The 26,618-nt window shown below is 40.1% G+C and overlaps 1 protein-coding gene across 12 annotated transcripts in view; it reads left to right on the top strand.

The window, feature by feature from the left end:
* Nucleotides 1-26,618, top strand: part of BACH2 (BTB domain and CNC homolog 2) — a 326,895-nt gene that overhangs the window by 121,942 nt on the left and 178,335 nt on the right. For 2 of the 12 annotated variants that reach the window (XM_074333306.1, XM_074333302.1), the window contains exon 3: nt 9,007-9,063. The exons of 9 other annotated variants lie outside the window; for them this stretch is intronic. The gene's annotated coding sequence lies outside the window, so the exon portion shown is untranslated. Of the gene's footprint in view, nt 1-4,871; nt 5,023-9,006; nt 9,064-26,618 lie in introns of those variants that run through there. One more of the 12 variants, XM_019743261.2, reaches the window with a different exon arrangement.

The raw sequence follows: 26,618 nt of genomic DNA, 5'->3' as shown, positions 1-26,618 counted from the left end.
AGTGCCACCAATTCTGGGCTCCAGAGGTGAGCATGACAGATACGGTCACTGCCCTTAAGTTTAGGATTGAATTGGGAAGTTTTCAAGAAAGCCACTGTCTGAAAATTAGTGAGGAAGTGCTGTAGTAGGGGTTCAGGAAATCTTTTGGAGCAGAGTCCCTGAGCTCAGGCTGGGGCTCAGAGAAGCTTTCCTAAGGAACTCCTGGTTGGTCAGAGTACTTCTGCTGTGAAATCCAAATATATAGTAAATTCATGTGTCCAGATGCTCTATTTCTTCTAGTACCCATTTTCAGACCTGTAACTTCCACCCAGATGCACGATACCTTCACATGGTTCTAGAATAATCCATTATGTCTGTGGTTGGCATGGTCCACTAACCACTATTGGATTTTCATGTTACATTTAGCAATGGAAAAATTAAGATTTTAAACATTCTGAATTTTTTTTTTTTAGAATAATGCCAACTAGTGATACTAGGCCCATGTTACCTAGATTTAATTTGATTGGTTTTTGAGTCAGCCCTTGAATAACTTTTTCATCAGTTGTATAACTATACCTAATCATGATACTTTGTAATTCACAAATGCAAATAAGCATCTGTGTACTTTATAGTTTGTATTTATTTAAAATAAATTCAGAAGTTAGACATCTGTGATTTGGGGTAAATCAAGAATGGTATCAATCTTCCCATTTGTAAGATTTGGTTAACAGTAGCTGTAATTTACCTAGCAGAGATTAAATATTTAATGTTTAAGAAATGCCTGTGTTTCATTAGAAAAAAACTATCATTATTTGGTCATTAATACGATTTGCAAATTATTAGTACTGAGCACAGATAAATGCAACTGCAGATAAGATCAAATTTTCATACAAATGATGATTTAGATGGCTTTAACTTCTTTTAATTCCAAACTCTCACTGCAGGATTTTGAGGGGCACAACTCCTTAAAAATATCTGTTTTTGTTTCCTCCCAGTTAGCGCATGGTCAAAGTGCTGTGTGATAGTATGGCCTCTTCTGGGGAAAGTCCTAGAGCAGAAATCCTTCCCTAAGGACCAGCATAAATGGTTTGATTCAAGACTCCAACTTAGATGTTATCTCCATGGGGCTCCTTTGTCTCAAGAGAGACCATGTCTGAAGAACTGTAGGCTGGCTGAAAATCGGGTGGGCTTTTTGAAATGCTGCACAGAAGTTTCTAATAAAGAGGTGGTGTTTGTCTTAGTTATACTGACTCTATGTATTGGAAAAGCCTGCAGTACAAAATTCCCATTTTGTTTTTTTTTTTAGCTTGAGTCTACTCTCCTAGTAAAAATAAAGCTGTTTTTGTAAGGGCTGCTTCTAGTACTTACATCTACATTTTAGAAGAATTCACAGAAAACAATCCGTAGTGATAACTATGTGCAGTGCCCAGATTGTTGCAGAATTGTGTTTTAAAGAAATGTTTTTATGATGGCTGCATTTCAGCAGTATCACAGGGTTCAGCTCACATGATTCCAACCCCCCAGCCTCTGACACACACATACAATGGGGCTCATCGCTCCTTGCTTAAAGTACTTGACTTATTTAATTCGTGTATTTGTCTAGTGTGTGTGTGCTGACTGTCCCTTTATGCATTGTCTGCGGCCTCACTCGCATACACAGACACTGAATAAATATCTATAATGACAGGTCCCCTTAAGAGATGACGGATTGCTCTTTTAGGGAGTTCTGTGTTTCTATGGCAACTCCCTTTCTAAAACTTTGAATTTTATCCACATGTATTTTGCAGATACCAAAAACAAGCTTATGTTTAATTTAAGAAGCTTTGCGTTTTGAAGAGGAAACTGTAGCTCATCAGCAGATGTCAAGAGCATACATACTTTGTTTGAAAACTCTTTGGAAAAAAATTGGTTCTTTTTGTGCTTGACACTTAACTAAAGACCCACATTTCATTTGGATAACCTTTCATTGTCCATTATTTCATGCTGCTTAGGGTAAAAGTCACAAATATCTATGCAATTTGATAAAACTGAAAAAGAACAAAGTCAGCACTTTGTGTGCGTTTTTAGCCTGTCTCTGCCTCTTCTCTCCCCTTCCCACTTTTGTACATTATGATGTTGCTCGTTCATTTAATTAAATTTGCTCTCATCATCCATCTCCTTTTCTCTGTATTTACTACAGTATCTACGGGTTCTCAGTTACCAGCTTCATCTGATCTGGAGAAAATAGGTTATGTCCCTACTTGAAAGGAGGACCGTGTCCATGGTTCATTGCTTTGTGTTTGTTAGGAGGTGGGATCCTGGAAGACATGTGCTGTACTCCTGAGCCATAGAGTATGTGTATAAGGGCCTAATTTCCTAGTTGTGTAGAATAATTCAAACAAAGTAATTTGTGTAAGTCTGTGAAGTCTGTGTATATGAGTTTTACTTTGCTCTTCAGTGTCTTACTTTGCTTTCGGGGTGTGTTGGTTCTTTTTCTATACGTATACTTTTTCACTCGTTCCCTTTCTTCCTGAAACACAGATTCAGTTTTCTTAAAATGAAATCAGCTGTGTGACTGGTGCTCTTTTGCTTCATCCACATGTGTTAATTGTTCTGTGGCTTGTTGTGTTTACTGTTTCTGCAGACCTGATTTGCTATGGTCCATGCCTTTCATTCTACTAGACCACAGAGTTGATTTCCCAGTGGGGAAGACTGCCTTTGCACCGGGTAATTAGTTATCTCATTTCAGAAGGGCCAAGTTTCTCTGAGATGACTTTGTCACACTTTAAATGTCTGCTTTGGAGGATGAGAGCTCATTTAGTTACATGCTCATCCATGTGGTAGAAGAAATGCATGGTTAGTCACCATGGAAATTCTTAAGTATTTGAAGGGCAGAGGACGGTTAATTAGACCATTTATACTCAGCTATTGAAAGATTATGAGTTAGTTTATATTGGTAAGAAACCAGAGTAAGAAGTAATACTTTTGGCCCCATGAGGAAGTGATAGTGTTGTTTATTCCTTAAGTGTATTTTCATTTGCTGAGAGAAGACTCTGTGTCACTTTATCTTGAATAAATTTTGTATAATCTCTTGCTAAGTAAGCAAGAACACCCCCAAGGGCACAGAGGTAGACTGAGTTCTGCAGTCTCACTCTCATTACCTCCCCAGAATACGGGAAGAGAGTAAATGTAGACTCGCCCCTGAAGGTGTGGGGTGGAGGTAAGATTGGCCCATTAGCAGCACCCCTCCATTTACTGTGCTTCTGGGTCTTCCCACACCCCCATCTCAACCTCCCGTATCTTGTTACTATGCACCATGAACCCCCGATCCAGGCCCCTAACCCCATTCAGCCCTTCCTCAAAGCTACTGTCTTTCCCGACATCCTTTTCCTATCTTGTCCTCTTTAATTATTCCTTTCCTTTCCCAGTGAGTTACAACTATGCGGCTTCGTCTTTCACCCATGCTCCAGGCCTGGCCACTCCTGGCCACCTCACCCCTGTGGCCAGGCTTTTCTTTCCGTGGAATATGCTAAGTGAAGCAAGTAGAAGCATTCACTTTGAAAGGATAGGGAATGGCCATTTAATACTCTCAGAGCATCTGTGCACTAAGACATTTTAGAGCCCTGTTTTGTGTCCAATTTGATGTGAACAAAAGGTCTGAGTTTTTGAAGTTTAAAAATATGTTTGCTAATATTTTCTTCCATTATATACAACTCATGTGAGTATGGTCTGGATCCCGTGTACCTCTTCAGCTTCACCTTGCTCCAAGCTCACCCTCTCCATCTGGGGACAGTTTTCACATGTGCCATATTCCATCCTTCCACTTGACCAGTCCATATGCTCCCTCTGTCTGAGATGTTTCTTTATCCCCCATCCTAACGTCTCCAGTGTCCCTTTTTCAGGGATGAATTCCTCTCCCCATCGTCTAACCTCGGTCCCCCTGTTATGCTTTCATAGCGTCACCTTTAAAACATAGCATTTATTGTATTTGCAGTTGTATCTTTATTTGCATGGTGATTTCACTAATGTCTTCTCTCCCGTTAATCTCTAAGCTCCTACAGGCGGGCAGTTCCTTGTGTCTGTATTTCCAGTGACCAGCCCAGGAATGAACACATAGTAAGCACACTATGAATATTGTTGACTGACCATCTACCGACATTCCTGGCAGCGCACCCAATGGCCGGCCATTAGCCCCTTTCTGGCCAGCCAACCCTGATTGGGTGGAAATATTTACTCTCCTCAGCTGCGCTAGTGCAGCTGGCCCCAGCCCCAGTCCCTGATCCAGGAGGTGAATTTTTGGTCAGTGTAAGCAAATCAAAATAGACACAAAGATGGAAAGAACCTGGGTCCTTAACGATGTAGTTGAGCTGTTAGATAAACCAGTCCTGAGACAGCTCTGCCTCTAGGTAACTCTCGTGTGAGATAATAAATCCTTTTATTTGTTTAGGTCAATTCAGAGTTTTCTGTTTCTGAAAATATCCTGATACAGAAAGTCATGAATAAATGAACACATGAATAAATGAACAACGTAATCCTGTATCTTTGAACAACGTAACCCTGTATCTTCACAAGTGCCTTTGAAATCCAGTTGTATCTCTCTTTATTTCTATGCAGTGTTGGGCTATTAGTGAAGGTGTCCACCAGTATTGAGCCCAATGCTGAAATCCGAAATCACTCCTGTATGTTTGAAGGTTGTTTCCCTCCACTCAATGCCTCATATCCTGAACTTGAACTCACATTCTTCTTCACCTCTCACCCTTTCGCTCCGCACTTTGTTCATGACTTTTTGGGGCAAGCTCTTCTCTCAGGAGGTTGAGAGTCAGGTTAAGTCATACCCAGCAATTTCCTGTTTGTGAGCCCTGAAGCTCTTGAAGAGAGCAGGCAGGTTTGACAGAACCTGTAGGTGTTTTCAGACGCTGAGCTGATTCATCCCCTTTGGTTGGTAATTCTCCCCCAGCTACCACACCATCTCTTCTCTCTGGATACGGCACCGTTTCTCTCTGTGTGGGGATGAGCTTCTCAAGACCTGCCATTCCGTGCTTTCCATGTCTTTTCTGGGTTTTGGTGAGTTGCATTTTAGGCTCCCCCTTCTCCACTGTTACCAAACAGTTTCTGCACAGGAGTTTTGTTTGTTTGTTTGCATTTTGTTGTTGTTGTTGTTGTTAAGACAGAGCTTTAAATGAGCCCCATACATCTAGGCTATGTGCCTGCCGCTGCCTTTCTTTTTTCACAGACCTCCACCGTAACCTAAGATAATGCAGGGTCTTAAATAACCATCTGAAATGCCTACTTGTTTGGTAGCAGAGACTTTGGCATTCTCTTTTTACTCACTTGATCTCCCAGCACTTTGGCAATAAAGACTAGGCAATCACCCATTTTTGTAAAATGCTCCCCAGGTAACAAACCACAGGAGGTGGGCAGCTAGGTCACTGATCTTTGAAAGTATTACTTTGGGCCATGCCACGTGTGAAAAGTACTGGATTTGTACTTGTTTCTTAAACCAAGGCAAGAATGGTCCACTGTGGCCCATCACCCTGGGTAAGTAACACACTCTCCACGATTCGGAAAACATTCCTCACTGCCTCAGAGCGTTGTTTCAGGTGTAGAGTAAGATGCTGTGAAAGCATTTCTTTTTTCCTGAGAAGCGCTACACAAAAATATTAATATTATAAAGCTACGAGACAAATCCTTGTGAAGTATCTTTCACACTGCTCAGTACCTACCTCAGTTTCCCTCTTTACCCTCAAAGATATGCAGGAGCTTGGCCCCACACACAGGTAGTTCAGTTCATCTGGAACCTTTAAAGTGAATCATCAACTCCTTCTGACAGCAGAACTTCCCCACTGACCTCCGAATTTGAGTGTGTTTTTTTTCATTTTTTTGTGATTTCTATTGGAAAAAATATTCCTTGTACTTAGTAATGAGTCACCTTCATTGTTATCTCAGAAAACAGCTTTGTGTGGTATTGACAGCTCATCCATGTCTTGTTCTAATTCATTCAGCCAGCATTTCTGCATACCTACTATGTGCAATGTGTTGTTCTAGATGCATAGGATACATCTGTGAATGCAGGAGACAGAAATTCCTGCCCTCTGGGAGCTTATAATCTATTAGAGGAAAACAGAAAATAAGCAGTAAACAACTAAGGAAATCACAGTATGTTAGAAGATGATAACTGCTATGAAAAGAAACAGAAAAAAGTAAAGTAGGGTAAGAGGAGTGTTCGTTTGCGGCTGGGGAGAGGTTGTAGCTTTAAATCAGGTAATCAAAGTAGGCCTCCTGTTCTAGTCTGTTGTTGTTTTTACAGAATGTTGTAATGATTTAATATTGCAAATGAATCATCTGCATAAATTACATATTGCCTGAAATGAAAGCAGTTCAGCTGAAGGCTAAATATGATTGCTAAATGCTCGCGAAAGCATGGAAAGGTGCGTGAGCCCTTGCCTGGCATTTTCAGGTGACCTATTGTTAGTTTCCTTTTCCAAAAATAGTATTTATATAGTCTTCAAATGAAGCATAGCTCTGACACCTGCTGCCATGTGTTTTTAGTTAAATGTAACTAGCCGTCTTTCTTACTTGACCAAGAGGTCCATCCAAAATGTTTCCATTAAAATTTCTAAGAGGCTCCCTGGGTTGCCTTTCCAGCCTATAACAATGATGGATTTTGCAACCCTGCTGGTCCAGCCGTGTAGGAAAACCTAATGTTGTGGGTAATTCTCCCCTTTAGGCACGTGTTTTGTGTTTTAGTGGTGGTGGTTTGGAGCTATTGTGTCTTAGGCATGGAGTTTGTTATACCATATAAATTACAGATCACAGACAACCCCACCCAGAACAGCACTGTATGGACCATCCTGCCCTCTCCTGTGCAATACCCCTTCTCCCCGTGTCTGCTGTGTGACCTGACATGTGGATGAGCCCTTCTTCAAGTTCTGGAGTTTGGTATGGATGTACCTGCTGCTGGCCGGCTTGTCTATACCCCCCTTTACTGCATTCTGCCTCTGTTTTCTCCCTGAAGTAGTTAAACCTTGGGAGGGGCCAGTGTGTGTCTCCTCCCATTGTCTGAGCCTGTGGACTGGAGGCTCTCAGCAGGTCTCTCCATGGACAGGACCATATCAAGGTAACACTTTTTTTGCCTGTTGTCCAGAACTGACTAGTGTAGTGCTATTCAAAGGTAGAGTGGAGCTAGGGCCATCAGAATGAATACTTTTTAAAATTATAGTTGACATACAATATTATGTAAGTTTCAGCTGTACAACATGATTTAACATTTATATACCTTATGATGTGATCACCATGATAAGTCTAGTAGCTATCTCTCCCGTGCAAAGTTATTACATTATCGACTATATTCCCTGTGTGATATATTACATCCCAGTGACTTATTTTATAACTGGAAGTTTGTCCCTCTTATTTCCCTTCACCTTTTTCACCCACCTCCCACCCCCGGCCCTCTGGCAACCATCATTTGTTCTCTGTATCTATGAGTCTGGTTCTGTTTTGTTTGTTCATTTGTTTTGTTTTAGATCCCACATGTAAGTGATTCTTTACAGTATTTGTCTTTCTTACCTATTTCACTTAGCATAATACCTTCTAGGTCCATCTGTGTTTTCTCAAATGGTAAGATTTCATTGGTCATGGCTGAGTAATATTCCTGTGTGTGTATATGTGTGCGTGTGAGATCATTCATCTATTGATGGACACCCAGGTAACTTCCTTATGTTGACCATTGTAAACAATGTTGCAATGAATATAAGAGTGTGTATACCTTTTCAAATTAGTCTTTTCTTTTTCCTTGGATAAATACTCAGAAGTAGAATTGCTGGCTGATATGGTAGTTCCATTTTCCATTTATTTAATAATTTTTTTTTTTGAGGAACTGCCTTACTGTTTTTTATAGTTGCTGCACCAATTTACACTCCCACCAGCAGTGCACAAGGGTTCCCTTTTTTCCACATTCTCACCAACATTGTTTGTTGATTTTTTGATAATGGCCATTGTGACAGGTGTGAGGTGATACTTCTTTGTGGTTTTGATTTGTATTTCCTTGATGGTTAGTGATATTGAGCATCTTTTCATATGTCTGTTGGCCATCTGTATAACTTCTTTGGAGAAATATCTGTTGAGGTCCTCTGCCCATTTTTTTAATGGATTGTTTATTTTTTTCGTGCTGAATTGTATGAGTTCATTATATATTTTGGATATTAACCCCTTATCAGATACATCATTTGCAAATATCTTTCCCATTCAGTAGGTTGTCTTTTCATTTTGTTGATGGTTTCCTTCACTGTGCAAAGGCTTTTTATTTTGATGTAGTCCCATTTGTTTATTTTTGCCTTTGTTGCCCAGAATGAATACGTTTTGAGCATTGGCAGATGTCCTTTTGCTCCTCACCTGTTGTTCCCCTCACTTACTAGATTCAGAGAGTTTGATGATTAGAGGGAACAAGCCTGGAATACTTAGAGGGAGGGTCTTCCAGAGGGACTGAATGGCTACTCTGGTTCATTGGAATGTCTTCCACCTCTGAACCTGTCACTCATTATTCTGAATTGTGCACTTCTGTCACCTCCTAGGATAGAGTGCCGTTACAAAGTCACATACTCTCTCTAGGCCTGTTTCCTCACCTGTGAAAGGAGATTAGTCTCCAAATGACTTTCAGGATCGCTTCTACTTCTAATATGCTAATGTTCTTAAGACGCTATTTACTGTCCTTCTCCAAACAGTTGACCTTTTTGACATGGTTGGGCTCTTCCACTCCTATACCTGTTATCCTTGTCTAATTCTCCCCAGGAACTGACGTTATTCATTTCATTGTCACTCTTCCTCTGTATGCTTTGTACAGTCTCCCAACTTCTGGCACATTTCTGCCACTGGGACCTGTGATTCTGCTCTGCAAATAGCTCTGGTTGTTTCCTCCTTGCTCCCTATCCGAAATAATGCTTTTGTATGGATGTCTCTGAGTAGGGGATTGGGCTGTTGAGAAAAACATGTTTGTAGCCCAATGTCTCTATTTTAAAAGAGACTGAGAGTGGAATTATGTGTTCTTTTTAGATTGCTCAGGCTCCAATGACCACAATCAAAATAGATCTATATCCAAGCAGTGAAAAGGTAATATATGTGAATTTTCTCGCAATATGAATCCTAACACAAAAGCAGTTACAACACTTTAAACTTAAATTGCGTAGTCTGTACCATGATTTTTCAAAAATTTGTCATTTGAACCTTGAAGAGGAAAATATACTCCAATGGGTAAGAAAGCGTTATTTTCTCTAAATTTTATAACAGAGGGAGTATGTTTCATTTTCTCAGTGCCTTGTGCCTGGGAATTTTGAAATGATAGATTCAGCTGTGGTATAATAATAAAGTTCCACGGTAAGAATATCAACGTGGAGAGAGATTGCTGGATTAAAGCACCTGGATTTTAAATATATATATTTTTTTGTCAGATTGCTGTTCACTTAGTTGCCACAATCTAAAATTTATCTGTTAGTATTTTTTTTAATTGTTACCAGTGTGATAAACATTTTTCCATGTACAATATATATATATATAAATTATAATTTACTGAACGATGATACATGAGGATACGCTACTGAAATAACCTTAAATTGTAGGAATCAGATAGTCCTATGGCTTATTTATTCAGAATATAACTTACCCAACAAGGTCATGTGTAACTTATTTGAAGAGTAGGTACTTAAAAATAGGATTATTATTTAATTAGAAATGAATGTGGCTCTTAGAGTTACAATGACTGGCCCAAAGTCATCTAATAAATGAAAGACTAGAACTAAAAGTCACTCCTTTGGTATTTGATTCATGTACTTAATTATGAATTGATGCAAATATTTTATGTGAAATACCCATACTCCAGAAAATTATGTTATTTTAGATATACCCTTAATAAATATACCTTTCTTTCAAATAACATTAGAACCAATTCCTCCATCTTTATATAGGGGCATACTTAATAATGCATGTATTGATGAGATTTTATTTTATTTTTAAAGACTTCCAAGAAAGATTTCATACATTCCCTCATTAACCCACTCTAGTGTTTAATTACCTTTGATGTCAGAACACTCTTATCTAACTTAAGTCTCTCATGCTGTAGCTTAAGTCGTTTTCTCTCATTCTACCTAGGCAATTAGAAGCAACTAATCACCATTATCCATAATAATATTTATAAAGTACTCCATATATTTGAAATGTTAGCACTATAACTGACAGTAAGCGTAACTCCCAAATGTCAGTAAGTTTTAAAATAGAGAAAAGGGACTGGCTTGTAATACATGTAAATGACATAGTAGTATTTAGTTTAGATGAATGAATAATGCTGTGAACTAATGAGACTTAAGCAGATGAAATGAAAAGCATTCAGCTACTAATTCATTCACTTGAATATTTATTAGGCATCCGGTTTGTGATATTGTGCTGTGTTCAGAAGTCCCGAAATGGATAAATCATAGAGCTAAGACAATTTCAATGCAAGGGATTTTTTAAAAATATAACTTATTAGGTGTATTTCTCAGAAATGTGAAGATAGAATAGCTTAATCTTAAGAGGTTAACTCTATCCTATCTAACGACAACCATATCTGGAGGTGGGGCTGAAAAACATATAGTCTAATTATTAGAACATTTCTGTTTATTTTTACAGCTGCCCCATTACTAAAATCTGTAATAGGCATCAAAATTCTACTATACGTGGTTCCTAAGCCCTTCACCTAGAAGCCTCTCCCTTCCCACATTAATGAAGAGGTACCTGTGTCTTCCTGTGTGTATTTGGACATGTGTGAACATCGGTCATTGTAGGTCTACCAGAGATTTATCACTGGAAGTAAATTAGAGAGTCATGAAGCATGAAAGTGACACGCCGAGGATGCAGAACACAGGGTTGCCTTCTGCCTGCTTTCTTGGAGCCATTTGACACTGGCCCACCAATTTAGGACAGGTAAAATGCTGATTTATTGCTGCAAAGAAAATAACGGGTGTTCTTGCTAAAATGCCATTAGTAGCTTTATTATTTAAAGTGCAAATTATATTCAGCCATTTGTTAGTCCCCCTTTGAGGCAAAGTTGAAGTAATTCAGTGTAGGTTTTCAGCAGGAAAAGGACAAAATAATTAGCAAATGTAAACGAATGCATTCACCAAGGTTTGGCTAATATTTGAATTCTCTTTCTGAACTATAAAGACATAGAAAATTTGCATTTAAGGAATACAAGATGATGCAAGCATGTTGAAAACAGACAAGCCATAAGAAAGTCACTATTGGCACACTGGAGAGTCTGTGTGCCTTCTGTGGGTGCCTACTGTACGTGCAAGACAGTAGATCACCAAAGGGAAAACAAAACTGAAAAAACACATGGTCCCTGCCCTTAGGGGTCTCACTGTCTGATGGCAGGAGTGAGAAAATTCAAAATTAATTAAAATATATCATCGGAATAGGATCCGAATTTCCGCAGAATTACGCATGAAATGGTTCCAAGGAGGAAAAGATGACATTCAGAAGGTAACATTTGAGGTCAGTTTTAAAAGATGCCTAAGATTTCTGTAGCCACAGTTTGGGTTATAAACTAATTCCAGACTGAAGGAGTGCCAGAAAGTGGAAAGATCTGTGCCGATGACCATCTTTGATGCATAGGTGGTTGTAATGTGACCATGCATTCCAGTTTGCCTGGGATCATGCCTGCTACCATCTGTTGTCCCAGTATAACTAGTAATAGTGCCCTCTTCCACTCTTAAGAGTCCCAGTTAAATGGTCAATGATGCAGTGACTGGTGCTTATGAAAATGTGCCACTCAGTTCTCCTGCTTTAGGGAGCACCGCTGACTGATGTCCCCAGCTGTTGCCCCTCAGGACTCACCACACTTTGGCACCAGGATTAGGCTTCCCAGGGGTCACTCCCAGCCAGTGATGATGCAAAGTGAGGATGCTGAGACAAACCGATTCCAGCAAGACTGGGGGTCCTCCGCTGAGCCCCTTTGCCTCAAGGACTCCTCATTGGCAGCGCTAAACCTTTCTTAGAAGTGTGTTATTCTCTAAGACATCCTATTCCCCTTCCTTCCTCTTCTTTTTCACAGGGCCAGACCTACACCTTGGTCTGCAGACTTTTCCTGCCTACCTCTGATCCCTTCCCCAAGAAACCTCTTGCATAGCTAATGCCATGTTAGTTCCCACTTGTCAGAAGACATGAGTCTTAGGTATTAGATAAGCATATGACTACAAAGAAAAATTTGGACCATATTATAAGCAAGTTTGAAAGCTGCTTTGAAGAATTAGACCTTAATTCAGTAGACTATGGAACTCCATCAAGGGTTTATAGAGAAGGATAGTTGAAACAAGAAGACCAGGTAAAAGGGTACAACAATTGTCCATTAAGAGCCTAAAGGAGAATAATGTGTGTGGTGACAAATACTGACATGGGTATGAGAGACACTGCAGAAAGAAGGTCTGTGGGTTTGGATACGGTGGGAGAGAGGAATCGGAGATTGTTTAATCACTCCATGCCTCAGTCTCCTCCTCATCTATGAGATGGGAACAGTAAGAAGCCCTGTATGACTCATGGAGCCATAGTGAGAATTAAATGAGTTAATACATTCCAAAAGTTTAGAACAGTGCCTGGCACATAAGAACTCCAGTGTTTCTGAATTTGTTTGCCCATTACTCTCTCTCACCATTGTCCTATAGAGCTTTCTACAGTGGTGGAAATGTTTCTATCCGTGCTGTCCAGTACAATAGCTGTTAATTACATGTGGTTATTGAATACCTGAAATGTGGCTAACGTGACGGAGGAACGATATTTTTAACTCGATTCAATTTAAATTTGAATAGTCACATGTGGCTAGCGGCTACCATTTAGAAGTCGCACCTAAATCTAAAAGTGCTAAGTAACTAATATGAAAGGGATTGCAAAATTATAGTCTATTTTTTAATTGAAAAATGCCTGTTGTACTAATATAACTTAACTCTAAGTAACTCCGGAGGCTTGATTGCTGATCGCCAGTCAGTGATAACCACAGAGAAGCTTGTGGTCCAGATCAGACCCCTGTGAGATAATTAGAGCAACAATAAAGGGACAAGAGGGAGAGCAAGTGTTTTAACTAAACCTGCAAGGAGAGTGACCATGTCTTGGTTTCTGCAATTAGCTAGTAGGTGGTTAAGACCTCTGGCTTAGTGGGATCTGGACTGTCTGCTGTCCAGTTCCTGGACCAAAAGAGTGGAGATACTGCAGTGGCTGCTATAATGTTCCCGTCCATATAATGGCCAGAAAGCACTGCTGTTATATAAGGTCACTGTTAATGCTGCAGCTAAGGACTCCTGCTAGTTCAAGAACGGCACTAATTGGAACACTGAAGGATGTATTAGAAGGAAAGCAACGCCCATTTCTTATTATCTGTAAGGGCAGGATAAAAAAGACATTCATGTGCCTATATATCCAGAAATAGGATTTTTGAAATAACCACTCTTCCCTTCCCTCCATCCCCTTGCCACGCACAGAGGGAGCTGGCCTTTCCAGTTCCAGGACTATTTCACTTTGCATGGTTAGTTTTGGCCAGGTTTTACTGTGGGCATCCCCCATATTATTGACTCACCAGTTGAGATTTTTTTATGCACTTGAAACTCTAGATGCCTCAGTTGATATGTAAGCTGTATGGATCGAGATATTTCTCTCAGGAGATAAAACAGAGGAGGCAGTGTGTAGCCCAGTAGGAAACGAAAGAACTTTGGAGTCTACCCCAGAGCACATCACAGCTGTTACATGCTAGATCTGTGACCAGGGCTAGTTGCCTTAACTTTAGTGTCCTTATCTGTAAAATGGGGAGCCCTGGTATTTTCTGAGTCATTTAGAGGATTATAGGAGTTAATATGAGTCTTTTATATGGAGAAGACTGTTGGAAAATATTAGTTCCCTGCCCTACGATCTCTAGCCTCCTGATTTCTTAAGTTCCCGTTTGTTACTGTTCCAAAATCTGGCATCACCTGGGACTCTCTCACCTCTGCTCAGACCCTCCCAAATCACACATACCCACCACTTCCATCGTCCTTTCTACCGACTCAGCCCCGCTCCAGCAACTTTTAGCAGCCTTTTTTCCCTCTCTTGCCATGCCTCAATTCCTTTTCTGAGCATTTCTGAGGACAGAACCTTCCTGTTCTGTACATATTTGGTTCCTCGCATGCCACATAAAGGAGGCGACTCAGGGAGCTCATGGCCCCTGAGCATTTGATGGGTTTCTGTATATAAGACCACTACCTGAGTTTATTCCTTTAAAAAAAAAAAGTTTATTGTTTTTCTCTTGCTCAAAACAGGCTATATTTTTATTAAAGATGTTTTTGAAAAGAAGAAAGTAAGGAAAAAAATTAAAGCACTCATAATATTAACCTCCCTGGAAACTACTGTGTATATCCTGAATGTACCTTACAGTTCTGAGTGTGAGTGTGAAACAAAAACTTAATCATTACATCCCTGTGTCTTGGTAGCATCCTTCTTAAATGTCATAATTGTTTGAATATTTTCCACATCACTAAATATTCCTCTATAGCATTATTTCAAATGTGTGTGTAGAATGCCATGTATGAATGTATTAGGGTTTATTACTGGACACCTAGGTGGTTTCTGCTTTTTCCCCAGTATTATAAACAAGGCAGAATGTTATAAAGAGAGCAGCAGATAACATCCTCATGCATATAGCTTTTCATTCACCCTTGAAATGGAATTACCAGATCCCAAGGCATGCACATTTTTAAGGTTTTTGGTACCGTAGTGTCAAATTACCCACTGAAAGGATGGATCTATTTATTTCCTCCCCTCAGGGCACATGAGGCTTTGACCATTTAATTCCTGATGAGCCCAGTAGTCCTACTTGGAAAAAAAAGATGAGAGGGACACAGAGAGAAAAAATAAAGCTGTGCTTTTCCCTACTCACATGTGGATCCAGTTTCAAGTCTCCTAGTTTTCAAGCTCTCTGTGCACAGGGCGTTACCCTAGCTCCGTGGAATTCTTATTTGTCAGCTGCTAGCTTCCTCTGCCTCCTCTAAATTGTCACCTTTAAATCAATGAGCTGTTTCTTTGAAGGGTGACCTTCTGGGAAGAGCCTTTCTGCACCTCTGTCTTATCAAAGCGGGGTATCTCATTTGCATCTCTTTCCTTAATCTCATCTCGTTTTCAAACAGTATTTTCTCCATTCTCTGTTATTGGCCTTTTGATTTAATGTTTTAATTTGGTATATAGGTTCATTGTCTCGCTGTTCTGGATAATTCATGCCACTCTAAATTGAATATCCTGTAAAAATTTCTTGAAATATTGTTTTTGTGAAAGATCTCTTACAGACTCAAAGTATTATCCATGCTATTTATTTTTCAGAAATGAAAAGAGAAAAAGCAGCGCACTTGTGGTAACTACACAACTTGATTCTTTGAATTCCAGGTGCTCAGGAGAAAATTGCCCGTTCATTTCATCCAACAGGATGAGGACAAGCACAATTTTATTTTTTTCTAACTGACTGTCTGGGACTCAGATTGTTGCTTCAGTAGGTTGATCATGCCACATTTCATAATTGTGTTAAGGACGTGAATACATACATTCCTTAGAGGAAGAGACTGTGAGTCCGCCTTGCAGATAGGTGCGTGCTCCTCCAGAGAACAGAGCGGGAGTTACTAGAGAACCCCGGCCTTGCCCCCGGATGGGGGACACCAGCGAGCAGCTGAATGGCTCTCTTAGTGTACAGTTTCAGCAGCGTGTGGGAAGGCTTATGGTATAGTGATGTGACAAGCTGTGAACAGCAGATCAGGGAAAAAAAAAACGTGAGATAATTTAATTGAGGATCTTGGTGAGAGGACAGCTCTCAAGAGCAGAGAGCAGGGACGTGGCAGAAATAGGGCATCTGAGGAAGGGATAAATTATGAAATAGCATTCTGAGGACAGTGTGAAAATGGTGCTTCCTCATTTCTCTGGCAGTTTGGGTCAATTTCCTACCCTTGCATGCTTTGCAAAAAGGGAAATAATTTATTTTTATTACTGCCCCATTCTTGTTATGGCAATTTTTAATACCACATATATAGCAAGTCACCCATTTCTATGTAAGGGACTAACTTCCTCTTTTCTCTGGGTTTGGTATTTACTATTTCTGCCATATTCTACCCTTTCGGGAAAAACTCTTTTTTTTTTTTTTTTTTTTTAAGTAGCAGTAAAAATGTGAGACTAGGAATAAGCTACAGTGTGTTCTCTTTGACATATCTTTTGGAGGCTATTGCAGGTCTATTTCTTCTGCTGTTGTTGGCTCTAAATTCGGATGTGAATAGGTTTTTAATCTTCATTTCTAAACTACTTTTTTGAGTTAGTTTTATACATCATTCCGTATTATTCACTCTCAAATTATCTTTATAAGACAAGTGGTAAATTTAACAGTGTCCAATCTTTTAGTAACTCTCAATCCCAGTATCCATCCTGGGCACTTAAAACAATAGAACTCAAAAATGGTTTACCTGGGTGTGTTAAAGTGTTTGCTTATTCAATTTGAAATAGCTCGTCTACAGATTTTTCAGCTTTTCATTTCTTTCCGTGTTGAGGCCAGCCGTCTATGTGTGATCATCTAGTTTAGAACAAGGTCTTGAAAGTGCTGATCATCAGCTTTGTATCATGGGGTAGTTGAGGCCATTTTAGACACTTCTGTCTTTTACATTTCATCCTAGAAAACTTTTACACTGTGTCAATGACAGAATCATTACCTCTCAATGTATAATACCATCAGCGTTAGTCCTTGAGGGCAGATAGCACTTGAAAACAAGGATACACACACACACACACACACACACACAGTCATGACCTGGGTCAGTACACTATGACTTAGAATTGGACACAGTGTTATAGCATCACTTCCATGTTTCTGTGTGTTGTCTTTGGTAACACGTAGTGATGCAAGAATATTAATTCCAACATAGTAAAATTTAACCCGAAATTCCCTATCCCTATATTTATTCTTTTAATAAAATCTTTCATCTTTCAACTCTTTGGAATTCTCTTTCTGTGCACATAAGTCTATACATAGAATTTAATGGAAAAATTTTGAAGTAAAAGTTTTAACTTCAAACTCTTATTCAAGTTTGTTTCTGATTCCACGCTTGAAATTCCACAGCTGAAAATTTGTCAAAGAGAAAAGGTCTCAAAATGGCTTAGCAGGTCATTCAAGGTCATTATCGTGTCTCCTGATTTTCTTCCCAGCTGCCTTCCACACCCTATCTTTTCTTCTTGCTTAAACCCAGGTGTTTTCCCTCTCTATGCAAATCCATTCATGTCCTTATGGAAGATGACGTCCTTCTTTCTTGGGGTTACCATTCCTTGCAGCTGAGTGAATCAAAAGGTCCAAATTAGTCAGAGGGAGACTTAATGACAAATTCACACATTTTAAATGAATGACTTGATTTAACGGCCTGGCATATCAGTCATATTTAGGGGAATGTCACTCCTTGCAGTTTTTAAAGGATATACCTGCAGAAAAAGACCCTCTAGGGAACCTTCAGGGAACCAGGTCAAGCATTTTCCTGTCATTCTAAGGGAGCTTTGTTTGTGTTTTAAGTATCTTACACTTAAAAAGTTTTTCTGTGTGAACTAGTTTTGTAAAAAAGCTGACTGTGTGCTACTTGTGTAAACACTTTTTCCCTCCTCTCCCCTCCTTCCTCCTACATCTTCCTAAGTTTATCTCCAAATGCTTTATATAACCCAAGCACTTAAACAAGATTTCAGACATTTTCATCTAAGCTGGTAGCGTTAATTACCTATCTTTGTCTGTGTTTCGGCACTTAATACTATTTTGACAAGGGTTGCATACGCTCTGTCTTTCTGGAATTTTTTAAGTGCTCTTATGAGTAATTTCAGAAATCCCAAGTATAGGTTAGATGAGCTGTTCTTTCCTTTGTTGTCTTTTTTATTTTATTTCAAAAACATTTAAAGAGGACCCACTATGTGTCAGGCAGCCTGCTTGCGTCACTCCCACATACATTGTCTAATTTAATCTCTTCTTCCTCTAAATCTGCACCTTGAATCACCCCCATAATTTCAGTGGGTGTGAGGGTGGGGGGGAGTTGAGTTGCAGGAGTGGGGCAGAGAAGTCATGATCTCTGGGTGGTACATCCATTGTAATCAGTGATTTTAGTCTGCAAGGGCATTGCCACTTCCATTTTTATTTATGTGGTTAGTAAAACTCCTGGATGGTTATTGGCAGAAGTGCAACACAATCAAGGATAATAGATCTCTGGGAAGTTTCAACATGAGTTTGTTTCTGTTCCTTTTCAAAAACCTGTGTTTGCTCACCTGCATTGTAGGTGAATAGAAGACTCAACTCGCCAAATGGAATATGTCAAGAAGGATTACTGATTTATTTATGCTTGCTTCTAGAATATTTGTAAGAAGTTGGTTTTATTACTCTCTTCAATGGGGCTTACTCACCCAGTCAGCGTCAGCATTTAATTATCTCAGGCCTGTCATTCTGGAACAGTGGTGTTCCCGGAGGTGCTCTCCCTAACCCTCTGAGGAGTGAAACCTGCCCCAGTTGCAGCAGGCCCAGCCAGGATGGCCCTTTCCTGGCCAGATGCCGCTTTTCTCCTTCGGGGTCAGACCAACGTGAGCTAGCAGTTGCCTGTGCCTTACTCACCTTGGGTATCATGTTCTTTCACTTCCAGCTCTTCTTTTGGCCCCCAAATTTTCATTTTTCTCTCCTCCCTCCACTCTTTCTTCCTTCCATTCTTTCAGTATTTATTGAGTGCCTACTGAATGAATACCTATCACTGTGCAAAATCCCAGGGATTCAGAGATAAATACATAGACCCTTCTTTGTGTTGCACACAAGTAACAAATGGGGTTTTTCCAAAAGGCAAGCAAGCCATAGGTACAATTTTTTTGGTTTTTTGGGTTTTGTTTTTTTAACAAAGGGGAGAATATCTTTAGATGAATCATTTCACATTGCTAGATGGGGTTGGCCACAAAGTAATTATAGGTGAGTATTTTCTAGCATGAAGATTTTTCAGGACAACATTCAGCCATTAGCTATTTAGGAAGTGCATTTTGTGCCAAGCTCTGTGCAGGACACAACAAATACAAAGCTAGAGAAGACAAGGTCTCTTTTTCTAAAGACTCATACTGTCAAAGGATAAAGAGCTCCGTAAAGTGTGTATTAATTCCGTAGCAGATTACTGGGGCATGCTGAGTAGAAAGAGGTTATGAGCATTGAGCAGGGTGGAGCCAGTACAGAGCCTGACACACAGTAGGTTCTTAGTAAGTATTTGGTGTCTAACCCATGAGGTTAGCCCTCACTGCCTATTAAAGAGTATGTCACTTCAGCTGTTCCGTAAAGGAGAAGGGAAACCTGGTCTAGGAGAACAATGTAGACAGTGTGAGCGTGCCTGGGGGCTCGCGGGAACAGCATCCGGGTGCCTCAGAGGGAAGCATTGGAGAGATAATTCCAGAAAGAGCAGGAGGGCCCAGATGGTGAAAGGTTGGAAGGCTTTGGCCTTTCTCCTCTTGGTCAGCAGGGCGGGGACACTACAATCATTTTTGAGCAGTAAAATCACATCAGATCAAGGCTTTGGAAAGGTCCTGGGGCATCCCTGCCCTGTGTAAGATGTTCTCTCAAGTAGGGAAAATCTGGGGGAAGGTCGAGGAGGGGTCCAACCACAGCAGTCCATGTGGCAAGAAGGGAAGCAAAACTGAAAAGGAATTGCAGGCATATTCCATGTCAGAGATGGGAACGGGAGGGTGCAAGGATGACTGCAACGTTCAAAGGACTCATACTCCCCGTTTACCAGCTCTGCAAACTGCTGCAAGTTCCTTTATTTCCCAGTGCCTCAGTTGTTGTGTCTGAAAGACAGGCACAGTTGCACTTACCTGATAGCATTATTGTGAGAATTAACTGACATGCTGATGGTCTAAGAACTGAGTGTGGCCCCTGTCATGTAACAATAACCAGCACTTATTGAACTTGTACTGTGACCAAGTGCTTTACGCGTACTTGCTGAGACCCAGCAATAACCTTAAGAGGTAGGAAGGATTATCATCTTTATCCCACAGCTGAGGAAACTGAGGCACAGAGAGGATAACTTGCCCAAAGTAGTACCCCTGATAATGGGCAGAGGTGGGATTTGAACCAGGCACACAGGCTTCAGAGGCTACATGCTTACTGCAAGCTAAACTGCCTCTAGGTGTTATGGCATATGCTTATTAGTCATTGTACCATCTCAGTCCTGTTCCCTGGCTCCCTGGCTGCCAAAACTTTGTGGGAAGGAGGAAAGAAGGAGTGTCTGGTGTGTGACCTTTCTGATCATCTCTCTTCACATAAAACTGACCTGTCCCTGTCACTGACTCATTCCCTCAGGAGTCTGTCCAGTCATGGAAACGAATCTGATAAATGAATCTGCTGTGAATGGGGTCGGTTAGTTGATGAGTGAGTTACTTTACTAGAAAACACATCTACATTTTAACTAACTTATAACTAGCTGTCACCCAAAGGAGACAAGTTTCAGGCCAATAGGGAATTGTGTTTCAGCTGAAATACCTTTAATCACATCCCATGACTGGCTTAGCCTGCCTCCCTTCATGCCCTGTGTGTTATTTATATATGTCTTTCTTTGCTTCCTTTTTATTCTTAATACTATTTTTATAATTAGACAGTCATTCTTGTTCATTGAAGAAACTTTTTAAAAGTAAGGAGAAGCAAACAGAAGAAAGTTTAAATACCTCCAAATAATCTCCCTATCCAGCAGTAACCACTGTAGACTTTATAGAGATTGTCCTGCTAGTCTTTTTAAAATCTGTATATGTGTGAAATATCTGAATATAAGGCAAGAAGGGAGTTTTGCTTGGCCAAATATTATCCTTCATAAAGATGAGTGTCATTTTATGATCAGGTCTATACAAAATCTCTCAGTTTATGGGCATTCTCTCTGTAATTTGATTTTGAACAACATCGTACTATTTGGGCAAAGACTCATCCGGAAATCACCTCCATCACCATGAGTTTTAGGTGCTTGTAAAAGTTATCTGATGGAAATACTCTACAAGTAGGCCATAAAAATTCAACAGAAATTTACCCATTCTACCTGAAAGCATGATCTCATAGCCTGGGTTGGATGCCATCAAGAGCAAGTGTTTTTAAGAGAGCACTTTTAAGAGTAACACAATAAATGGTTACATAGTGGAGCTCACATGCGGATCAAATGATAACCCCAGCTTTCTTAATATGATGCAAATGGATATTTCTCACTGGGGATCAAATTTCGAGAGAGAGCATTCACATACTAAGTCAAAGACTGACAGTGAGAGGTATTAGGTGACTCTAAAGGGATTCTAACAAAGAGGAAGACATTGCAGATGAATGTGAAACATTTGGATAGAATTTTTCATAAAATATGAGTCTACAAAAATTACAAATCAATCTATTATTTTGCATAAATGTAATTTGAAATATGCATATGAATTAAGTATAAAAAGATAATTTTATCACATTTCTACAAGTTTATAAACTCAAGTTAGCAAAACTATTTTTGTATTCTCATTGGTAAAATGGGAGGTCTTTTATTTGAGGCTACCTTATATTCAGATATATATGGTATATGTGTGCTTTGATTTTAAACAAAAAACAGGATTATATTATATTTTGTGTTGATAACCTGTTTTTTATACTTTATATAATTATGACTATCTTCCATGGCTTACTTTTTTTTAATTAAAATTTATTGGTGTGACACTGGTAAGTAAAATTACATAGCTTTCAAGTGTTCAATTCTGTAATACATCATCTATATATCACATTCTTAACCATATCATTTGTAATGGCTGCTTTAGAAGGGACAGGCCAGAATTTATGCAACCAGTCCCCTCTTATTATATATTGAAGGGTTTTTCTCCCCACTTATTTAATGTTATAAATAACCTTGATGAATAGCTGCATAGATAAGTCTCTAAGTATATTCACAGCTATTTTTCTTAAGTTAAATGACTAGAAATAGAATTGCTGGGTCAGGGCCTTGAAGAATTTTAAGGTATTTAATATAAATAGGCAGGTTACACCAACCAGTAATACTTTCATTACATCTTAGGGAATTATTCAATTATTGTCCCCTTGTGACAGTGTCTTAATTAATTCTGAGTAACTCTTTAGTTATAGATAATTTTATTGCTGTCCAAGGTGTTTGTCCTGTATGCCTCCTTCCTCACACCTCATGCCACTGGGTTAGTATGCAATACAGGTTAGAGATTACCATATCTATTTTGTTGTCTAAGCCTAAAGTGTGTGCTACCACTGGGCTCAGTGAGGTGCCCCTACAGCACCATCTGATATGTTACCCCTTTTCTGTGAATGACATTAAATCATTAAGAAACATCACTGAGTCTTATGAGATAGAGGATCCATATGATTTTTCTTAAATTCAGTATTATACCATTACAGTACTTTACTATAATAGTGCTTTTTGTTTCCATTTGTTGCATAGGTTGTTCATTTTCATATTATACAACCTCAAAAACTAAGGCAGCATGCAAATCCTTCATTATGTCAGAGCATGCTACCATACAGCCTTCTCCTTGCTTATCAATAAACAGAATCCCTTTTATAGTCGAGCTGCTAAAAGCCACTGCTGCTGGCAAAAGGCCTTTTTCCCAGCCTTTCTGACCATGTGATTTGGTTGTAGCCAATAAGATGTAAGGAGAAGTGTGTGTGTGTGTGTGTGTGTGTGTGAGAGAGAGAGAGAGTGAGAAAGAGAGAGAGAGAGAGAGAGAGAGACTGAGAGAGTTAGTTAATTCTAGGAAGTCTTGAAAGCGATGGGCCACACCCTTCTTCACCCCTTCCTCCATCTTCTTCCTTGGAACATAAATGTGATGGCCAGAGCGCCAGAATTATTTTGGGCTTGGAGAAGAAAGAACGTATTATAAGACTGCTGGAAGGAGCTTGGATCCTGATGAATGAGGAATCTCCATACAGTCAAGGACTGGTTGTCTCTGATTTCTTTTTATGAAAGAGAAATAGACGTCTGTTATTTAAGCCCCAATTTGGGAGGGCTCCATTACCTGGAATCTGGCTTAATCCTGACCAAAACAATATTACCAATTTGATGGTCTTCTAGCCTCCTGTTCTCTTTCCTGAAAGGGATTCCTTACCAGATTTAGAGACTCCCATTGTGTGGAAGTGAGTGAGCAATGTTCATACGGAAGATGATGACATCATCTGGACCCCAAGTTACACAATCACACTTCCTACGTTCATTTACAAATACTCGTTGAGACCTGTTGGTTTGCTGAATGTCCCCGTCCTTCCCCCTTTTTTGCCCCAGAAAAGAAGGGAGGGAGAAGGAATTCTGCTCTATCAAAAAGGATCAGGGAGGAGGTGACCTCCTGGCAGAGGAGGCAGAGATTTGTCTGTGACTGACAGCTCCACACTGTAAAGTGAGCGTCTTTACAGGACGTGTCACTGTGGGTGTGAACAAGCTGCAGGCTGCATTTCTCTCCCTCCATCCTCTTTTCTTACTAACGTTGTTTGTGAGTATTTTGTTAGGTTTTCACCAAACGCTCAAGGCACACAACCTTGTACATGGAACATTAAATATTATACAACTGAGTCACGAGAAACGTGGCAAGGAATAAGTAAAAGAGGACGGAGAGAAAGAAGAGAAAGGGTAGACAAAGGATAGATCAGGAAAGTCCATATTTCAGCCATGGACATACAGTATCACTGTAAACAGACTTTTTAAAATCTGGTGACATAGCAGGAAAGGCCTTTCTTTGATGCCTCTTTTTCAGTGAAGGCACCACGTTAAGCGTGAACAAGGAAATAGAGTGGGCATGTCCTGTTGATTCATCTTGTTAAGTGTGTGGAGGGAAGCCTGATGGAGTGGAAACGGTGTTCCTTCAAAAACACAAACCTGACTCCCATTCTGGCTCCTCCTACTTGAGGTCAGCAGGATTAACTTCACCCCAACGTTCTTCCCACTCTTGCTTTCTTGTTACTAAAACATGCGATGCACGAATTAGTACAGACATTGAAGTGGGTTATGGGTATCGTGTTTACTCTGCCCTACTTCAGTGTGTGTGTTTCATTTCCTGATAGAGCTGTTGAGGGTTATTATTTAGTGGCAAGGAGTTTGTAGGGCTGGAGGGTGAGCCTAGAAAATGCTTCCTCAGTTTAATAGGTTCTAGCTCCTAGGTAGTGTCCTCTAGTGTATTTAATGAATTCACTTCAATTATTCATACTGGCATGTAGTCTCCAAGCTATGGTAGTGGTTTTTCCAGGGAAAGACTTAGATCTTTTTTTCCTACCCATTATTATATTTGTCTGTTTGTCCCTGGTGATTTAAACTGATTCTCACTGCCCAGTTCATGTCTGTGTCTCTCTGATTAAATCTGTGTGTGTGTGTGTGTGTGTGTGTGTGTATGTGTGTGCATGTGTGTGTGTGTGTGTGTGTGCGCGCGCGCGATATGAATAGAAGTCATAACATCATAGATTAGTAGGGCTATGAGAATCTGAGACAGCATTACCACTTCTTATGTTTATAGTTACAAACCCTAGGTCCCAGAGAAATGAAATCACTTGTCCCAGTCACACAGAGTAGATTTAAGCCTAGACCCAGTTGCCTTTCTCACTGTCCCACGCTGCCAGACTTTGCAAGACAGCAACCAAAGCTTAGTAGAAATTTGGACATCAGGTTCTCCCTGCTTTAGAATCGTCATGGAATAAATCATCCTGATTGGGAAGAGCATCAGAGTATTATGGAATCCCACAGGCTTCTCAAAGATAATTCACTTTAAACTGTTGTCAGCAAAAACCACATAAAAATGTCCAACAAATCATAGAAAAATGAGCTCATGGAGTAGTGCTGCACCACAAACTTGAATAAGAATCTGTTTGTCTAGAGATGGAACTATGTACAAGATATTTTCAAAAGTGTGGCAAGTAGTAAAACTTGGGAGAAGAAAAAGACTGGAGCCTGGTGTGGTTCCCCTTGTTTTTCTGGGAAGGAACAGAGAAATGGTTTAGATCCAGTTCCTCTTGCCCACCCGAATTTTCAATTTTCTCAGAATTTGTTTCTTTGAAGTTCAAGCTAATAGATTTATGGCATTTTTAAACAGTTGAAAACCATCACGTTTCACTCAAACACACATGCTTTTTCTCACTCTAGCAGAAACATCTGAGCGATCTGCTTGGGGATTTGCAAAGAGAGGTTTACCTCTTAGACAACGTATAGTTTAGAGAGAACTGCACTTGTGTAATTTACTTCACTTGTCTTGCCGTGGAGGCGGAGTTGAATAAAATGTTAGCGTGGGTATTTGTTAGGTGATACTGTGTCTTGGGTTTAAAAACAGCAAGTGGAGGCCAGACAGGCCTGGTCTTTTTTTTGTCTGTGGCACATTGTTCTCTGTGTGGCTTCATTCCAGTGGGCATTGTGTGTGTGTGTGTGTGTGTGTGTGTGTGTGTGTGTGTACAGTGCTAGGGTCACAGGATGACTTGGCATACAAGAACTGCCTCGCTGTCAGACTGTGTTCGGTTACTCTACAAATTCCATTTTAAAATGGGAATCTGGTCTAGGTTTTTGCATATTTGTCGGCTCTGCACATGAGGCCAAGTCTTTCTCACACGCTAGTTTCCTTATATCCTGTTTCTTTGTAGGATACGTTTTTAAAAAAGTAATAGCATGGCTTAGTGCTCATTTCGTGATAGGGCCTGATTGTTAGGTTTCAAGTTGGGGAATCTCTTTCTTCTGCTTTTTGCTACTCCTATATAGTTAATTTTGTTACTTTTTTAACACCTTAATCTCTGGATTTTTTTTAATAGACCAGCCTTGGTAATATGCAGTGTCATTTGCAGTTAATCTGTTATTATCGGCTTCGCTAATTTGGCCAGTGATGTCCCCTCTCCTTCCTTCCTATTTACTGTGACTATCTTCTGGATCATCTGTGTAGGGGGAGGGAAAGAGTGGGTCATGAAAGGGACATTTCTAGGGGGCCTTCTATGTGTTAGGCTTTTATATATTGACTCCTTATCGAAACCAATATATGAGGTTAGAATCGCTCTCCCCATTTTGCAGATGTGGAGATTGAGGCCAGGAAGAGTTAAATGAATTATCAAAGATACTACAGCTACTGCTGCAATTGACCAAGATTTGAAACCAGGGCCCTCTGACTCTAAAGCCAGGCTCTTTCCACATAGCCACATTCACATAACAGTTGCCTACTTTAAGTCTTATTTATCTATAATAGAATTGATCCTGAAAGTTAAACTCTCTCTCTCTCTCTCTCTCTCTCTCTCACACACACACACACACACACACACAGAAACATAAGAAAGTAAGATAGGTGAAGAAATGCAGCCTTAGCAATAGTCACAGCAAGATGTATCGCAGTGTGTGTGTGTGTGTGTGTGTGTGTGTGTGTGTGCAGTGCTACAACTGGGATTGTGCTTACAGGACTGACTGATCACAGGAAAGGAGGGCCTCCTTGACAGGACATGTCTATAGAAGGGTAACTAGTCTTACAGGAATTCAGGAAGCCCGGGCAAAGTGATGGGAGAGAGAAGGGGCAGAGCAGTGGAAAGCAAGGAGCAGCCAGGATGCAGGGTCGGGACTATCTGCTGGCAGGAGCAAAGATGAGAAGTCCCGGTGGAGGGGGCCGCATACCCAGCGACA

The sequence above is a fragment of the Rhinolophus sinicus genome, linkage group LG05, assembly GCF_036562045.2.
Source record: "Rhinolophus sinicus isolate RSC01 linkage group LG05, ASM3656204v1, whole genome shotgun sequence".
NCBI lineage: Eukaryota > Metazoa > Chordata > Mammalia > Chiroptera > Rhinolophidae > Rhinolophus > Rhinolophus sinicus.
This window is presented reverse-complemented; position numbering and strand designations above follow the sequence as displayed.